This window comes from Pan troglodytes, chromosome 10 (genome assembly GCF_028858775.2).
Source record: "Pan troglodytes isolate AG18354 chromosome 10, NHGRI_mPanTro3-v2.0_pri, whole genome shotgun sequence".
Lineage (NCBI taxonomy): Eukaryota > Metazoa > Chordata > Mammalia > Primates > Hominidae > Pan > Pan troglodytes.
Window position 1 is genome coordinate 26200357 of NC_072408.2, and position 6706 is coordinate 26207062.

General features: G+C 38.1%; 1 long non-coding RNA gene across 1 annotated transcript in view; it reads left to right on the top strand.

Annotated features, from left to right (window-relative positions):
* The window catches only part of LOC112204982 (uncharacterized), a 31968-nt gene extending 25894 nt beyond the window's left edge, over positions 1-6074 (top strand). Inside the window, exon 2 of the long non-coding RNA XR_002938752.2 lies at positions 5718-6074. This is a non-coding gene — a long non-coding RNA (uncharacterized LOC112204982). The remainder of the gene's footprint in view (positions 1-5717) is intronic.
* The last annotated feature ends 632 nt before the right edge of the window (positions 6075-6706 follow it).

Genomic DNA, 6706 nt, shown 5'->3' on the forward strand with positions numbered 1-6706 from the left:
CGGAAATGTGCACATATGTGCACCAAGCGCCGTGTAGAAGCACGTTCTTAGCGGTATTATTTGTTTTTGCCTCAAACTAAAAATACCCAAATGCCTATTAACAGTAAAATTGATAAATGAATTGTAGCTGTAATTCTATAATGGAAGATTAAAAAATACTGAAAAATAAAAATTACAGTTAAAATAAAATCCTGGGTAAATTTCACAAATATGTTGAGCAGAAGAAACCAGCCATGAAAGCATTTATATTGTGTAATTTCTCACTATATAATTCAAAACGGACAAAACTAAACTATAGAGTTTAGCAACACATGCCTAGAGATAAATTTATAAAGCAAGCCAGAAGGTGATTACAATAATAGCCAAGGGAAGATGAAGGGAACGGAAGTTGGATTTCTGGGGTGCTGGCAGGATTTTGTTTTACTTTTATTTTAGATTTGAGGGGTACATGTGAAGGTTTGTTACATAGGTAAACACCTGTTGTGAGGGTTTGTTGTACATATTATTTCATCACCCAGGTATTAAGCTTAGTACCCAAGAGTGATCTTTTCTGCTCCTCTCCCTCCTCTCACCCTCCTCCCTCAAGTAGACCTCAGTGTCTATTGTTTTCTTCTTTGTGTTCATGAGTTCTTATCATTTAGCTCCCACTTATAAGTGAGAACATGTGGTATTTGGTTCTCTGTTTCTGTGTTAGTTTGCTAAGGGTAATAGCCTCCAGCTCCACCCATCTTCTCACAAAACACATGATCTTGTTCTTTTTTGGTTTCCTTTTTGAGACGGAGTCTTGCTCTGTCACCCAGGCTAGAGTGCAGTGGTGCGATCTCGGCCCACTGCACCCTCCGCTTCCAGGTTCAGGCAATTCTCCTGCCTCAGCCTCCCAAGTAGCTGGGACTACAGGCATGCACCACCATGCCCAGCTAATTTTTGTATTTCTAGTAGAGACGGGGTTTCACTATGTTGGCCAGGATGGTCTCGATCTCTTGACCTCGTGATTTGCCTGCCTCAGCCTCCCAAAGTGGATCTTGTTCTTTTATATGGCTGCATAGTATTCCATGGTGTATATGTACCACATTTTTCTTTATCCAATCTGTCGTTGATGGGCATTTAGATTGAGTCCATGTCTTTCCTATTGTGAATAGCGCTGCAATGAAGATTTTATTTCTTGATCTGGGTGGTGGTTACATGCCTTATGATAAATTATTAGGCCATACATTTTTGGTTTTCTGGTTTTGTTTTGTTTTTTTTCAGACAGAGTCTCACTCTGTCGCCCATGCTGGAGTGCAGTGGCGTGATCTCAGCTCACTGCAACCTCTGCCTCCTGGATTCAAGTGATTCTCCTGCCTCAGCCTTCCAAGTAGCTAGGATTACAGGCACCTGCCACCACGCCCGTCTAATTTTTGTATTTTTAGTAGAGGCGGGGTTTCACCATGTTGGCCAAGCTGGTCTCAAACTCCTGACCTCAAATGATCCACCCACCTTGGCCTCCCAAAAAGTGCTGGGATTATAGGCATGAGCCACTGCACTTGGCCTGTATATGTTTTAATTGCAAAATTTAAAAGCTTTTTTAAAAACCTTCAACATGAACCTGTTGGTGGTATCCAGTGACACTGCTACTTGCAGCAAACGGCCTGTTAAATTCAGCCCTGGCCTTTGCATTGTGCTTTCAGTAATCATATATGAAAGCCCAACACAGCAATTCTTACTGAAGCTATCATCTCACTATTTAAATGAAAGACTTTAGAATTTTTCTTTTTATGCAAAATGAATTGTAAGGATTTTCAGAAGAGAAAGAACAGCAAACATTTCAAACCACATGTAGTTTTAATTAAAACTCTCCTAGTAGAAAAATAAAAACGTTATCATCAGCTGCTGTATGTACCCTCTAGGACCTCCATAGGAGTGCTCTGCTTTCCTTAGGAGAACTGTCAATATGCACACACACTTGAAACAGATGAGAGACTTAGCAGCAAAGATCCTCACCCTGTGTGGTAGCCCATCACAGGAAGGGGCAATGGAGCCCAGTGAGTTCTCTCTTCACCATGGAGCTGCCTGCCACCCAAGACAGGCATTTAACGTGTTGGCTCTGGCAACCCTCACTTCCCTTGTCATTCCAATTAAGCTATTAAAATCAATGCAGAAGTCTTAGCTACTTGGGAGGCTGAGGAGGAAGAAGCATTTAGCCCATGAGTTCAAGACCATCCTGGGCAACTTAGAGAGGCCCTGTCTCTACAAAAAGAAAAAAAAAAAGGGTTTTTTTAATTAGCCAGGAGTGATGATAAATTATTAGGCCACTACAGGCCTGTAGTCTGAGCTACTGGAGAGGCTGAGGCAGGAGGATCACTTGAGCCCAGGAGTTTGCTGCAGTAAGCTATGATAGTGCCACTGCACTCCAGTCTGGGTGACAGGGTAAGACGCAGTCATTAAATAAATAAATAAGTAGAAGTATTTAAAGCTAAAGTGTTATGGTAGATGTTCTTAAAGGGGTCAGAAATTTGTACCCTGACTTCTTAGCAAGATGCTTTTCCCCTTTGTTAACCTCAAAAAGAAAAAAGTCTAAAGGTCACACCTATATTCCGTGGCTTCATTGATTTCTTCAGTTTCTATTCCACTAGGTGAATGTTTACCCTCTGAATACTTTTTTAAAATTTCTATTTGATATGAGAGAGTAAAAGTTTACACTTTAAAATCCTCACCACTCACCTTCACCCTCCCCCAACCAAACCTCAGCTCTTCCTGGACCAAAATCTCAACTAGTGTCCAGAGAAATGGATACATACCTAGAGCAAAATAAATCAAATGGGAATTTTAATGCACTCAATACAGTTGAGCTAAAAGTCACTTATTTTATGAAGAAAAGATAACAACCTTTCTTATGCTAGAGCACACTCGCTTCTTGAACAAAGTTCAGTGGTTAAAGCTGGTGGGGAAACGACCTATTTCTGATGACAGATAAATAAATTCCAGGTTAAATACTAGAGAAATATCTTAATGAAGATATTTTTCAGACTAGAGCAACCCCCTGAGGGAAACAGTTTGAAGTGACATCATTTGAGACATTTAAATTATAGTGGATAAAGTACTCAAACCCACCACGAAGAAACACTCTTTGTAGAACTCATGGGAAAATTACTGGGATTTATAATAGGCCTTTTCTATGAGGAGGTAAGCCTACGAGGCAGACCTGCTATTGAATAAATGTTATTTTAAATGGAGTGTGGCTGTATTGTAACTCAGTTCCTCCTTCTATGGAGAAGAGCATGAATGGGTAGGTTAGCCAAAACATTAATAGGTTTTTTCTTTTTAAAGCAGTAGATTTCTTCACAAAGCCTACCTAATTATGTGAGTTTTTCCTCAAGAATGACATGCTTCAATGCTCATTTTCTTTCGACTATTTTTTTAAATGTTATCTACCCCAGGACTTCCAACCCCCTTTCTCTAACAAATCAGCATGTAGCCGAGAAGTTCTGAACTAACACAGCTTTGAATGTCAAATGTTTAAATTTGAATGTTCTGCCTTTTCGATAAAATGAATTTAACAGTGACCCTCCAAGGAATTTTCCACTTCCAGTTTGACCCAGCACAGCCCTCATTAAGCATGTAGCACTCCACAAAGAGTAAATCATTTATTTGGAATCAGCCCTTATGAGCTAGAAAAACTACCTTTCAGAAAGCCTTCATTTCAAAGGACAATTGCCATATTCTGTAAGCCTATTGATTTTTCTTCACTGTTGGAATGAAGAATGTAAACAGAATTGCATATTTACTCATTGCCTTTTCTGATACCTTTGCTCTGAGAGCTCAACACTTCTGTCCCACGTGTATGAAAGGCTGCTCTTTCCAGAGCTGGTCCGTGTGAGATGATTAATGAATGGCCAGACAAAATTCTGATTAATGCTCCACTATTAAGATTTGCCTTTACTTCAAGAGCTTTTTATAAGTTCATAGTTTTGACCCCACAAGCCTTTCTCCCCTCCCCCCCCTTGGTAATTGCTAAAGTTTGACAGCCACTGTGTTTGCTGCCTGTAACATATGGCTAATTGAATCAGAGTTGGGGAAAGAACCAGTAGATTCCTAATTATGATCCACTCCACAGATCTGAAGCCTGAATAAGCAGGAAACAAGGAAAAGGCTGCAGAGCCTAGAAAACCTATTATAGCAGTGATTGTAGCAGGATGCAAACATTTCTAAAACTGACTGAATATCATTTATTTAGAAAGCGTAGTTTGCTTTCTGTCTTTTAATTACACAAAGCAAAGAAAGATTAGAGAGAGATTTGCTTTTATCTGTGTGATTTTTGCACGTCTGGACACTGGACACCTCATATTCTCATAATCATATTTTAGTAGACATTTGCATTTCTAATAAGGCAAACACGCTGGATTTTCATCTTATAGGTTCTTCTCCATCCTCAACACTCCAGTTATGAAGACACATGTATATATTTTTAAATGCGTGTTTCAATTTCAAATGAATTTTTCTACAGCAGTTAATGGTAACATATGTCCTCTGAATTGCTTCCCCCGGGGTGAAGAGTAAGGCAATAAATGAAATATTCATCGAATATTGCTGCTGAACATTTAACTAACAATGCAAGGCACATTACTAGGTGTCAGAAGGGTAGTCACACGATAAAACACAGCTTTTCCATTTGTTTTCAGTGCTTGGGGAAGTAAGCAAGATGAACAATAGCAGTATAATGTGAGATAGGTCATGGTCTATACATAAGGAATATATTATTTGATTAATGCCTTCCACTAGACTATAAATGCTATAAATGAAACCTAGCGCAGTGACACATCATAGGTTTCAATAAATATTAATTATGAATGAATAAAGGAAGGAGAGAATATAATATACAGTTGTATTGGACTTTTGAGAGAAATCACTTCTGATTATGGGATTCTAGAGAGACTTTCTTAAGAAAGATTTTGGTTTAAGTCTTAAACTAATGGATAAGCTTATAGTAGGTATGACGTGGGTCACTCTACTGAGATGACTCAAGCATAGGCAAAAAAGTAAGATACAGGATATATTTGGGTGGCATAATTAATCTAGTTTGTTTAAGAAAGTCATCTATAATACTTGACATTTTTTCAGCATGTTATAAATTTTATAAAGATACGTGAAAAAGAGTAGTGGGAGACAGACCTAGAAAGGTATATTGGGAACAGATCTTGGATAACCTTGATTACAGGTTAATGATCATGACAAAAAGCAGTGATCCGTCAATGTCTGTGGGTTAATTCAACTTGTAACCATTTATTCATAACAGGAAATGTTCTCTTCTCTGAAGTCTTTCAAGAACTCATGTACTGAAATTAACATATTATAGTAGTAAAGATAAAGTAATGGCTGTCCCTGGAATCCGTTCTCAGGATCAACTTGGAAGGTAGTAGAGCTGGATAATTCCACTGAGAATTGACATCCATATTAGAAACTTCAGTCCCTCTCCCTTTTTCCTTTTGGCAGCTTGCCAGCTGTAACTAAAAATAACTCAGAACTTTAATTTAAGGGATAATATCTATGGTGTCTTTGTTAACAGTCATATTTTTATTGTAAGAACTTAGAAGAAGGAATAAAATATCTCATTGAAAGGCTAGGTAGTGATAAGAATGTAGTTTCTTTGGAATTTGTGGCAAAGACTATCAATTGTTTACACCAACAGCTGTTCTTCTCTAATAGTATATTAACATTATAAAACCCATTATTTTTGACAGCAAATATAGATACCTGGAGAATTCCAAGAATACAGTCTAAGTTTCTAACTTTCCTTGCTAGTGTAATTACGTGAATAATTTCTGGCCAATAAGACATAAGCAAAAGAATTGTGTGCAACTTCTGGGAAGAGAAGAGTTGTGACTTCCTTCATCTTGTTCTTCACCTTGCTGTCTGGAATATGAACTTGATGGCTGGAACTTGATCAGCCTTCTTGGATCAGGAGGCGGCCTGGGAATAGGAATAGAGCTGAAGAGAAGCCACTGCGTTCTTGAAAATTATAAAGATGCCATGCCATTTCAGCTTGCTTTCCTGTGGACTTCATTTATATGTATGAAATAAAAGTTTATACTGTTTAAGCTCCTGTGGGTTTTCTGTCACTTGCAACTAAATACAAACTTATATAATTTGAAATGTTAAGAAATTAAAGAATTTTTAGGAATAATAGCAATATATAAAGCATCTTACAGTAAATTAGATTGTTGCTAAGGAAATGTTCATTCTTCCCCTTTCCATAGAAGGAACACACTTCCCTACTGATGGATTTAGCCATGTGACTTCCTTTAACCAATAAGATGTTAGCATACATGATGAGAGCCAAGGCTAGAATGTGTCTGTGTGATTGAGTTTGCCTCCTGCACTCCTTCTTATTGCTATGAAAAGAACTTCTGCTGGATAGCTATTGGTTTGTAGACCAAGTCCCAAAAAGAATATTCATGAAGGAGACTCAAGCCCAACCCTCAGCCAGAGCTTGAAGAAGCTGAACTAGAACTGACACACAAATGAATGAACAAGAAATAAATACTTATGGTTTTATGTCACTAGATTTTGTGATTGTTTGTCATCTGACATTAACTGACTAATGTACATCCTCTACAGCCTCTGTTTAAATTTGTCAGGATTTTAGGCATTGAGAACTACAGGCTATGGTTTTCAACCCAAAAATCGTCACTACAATTCACTATAGCATTAAACCAGCAGATTACCAACA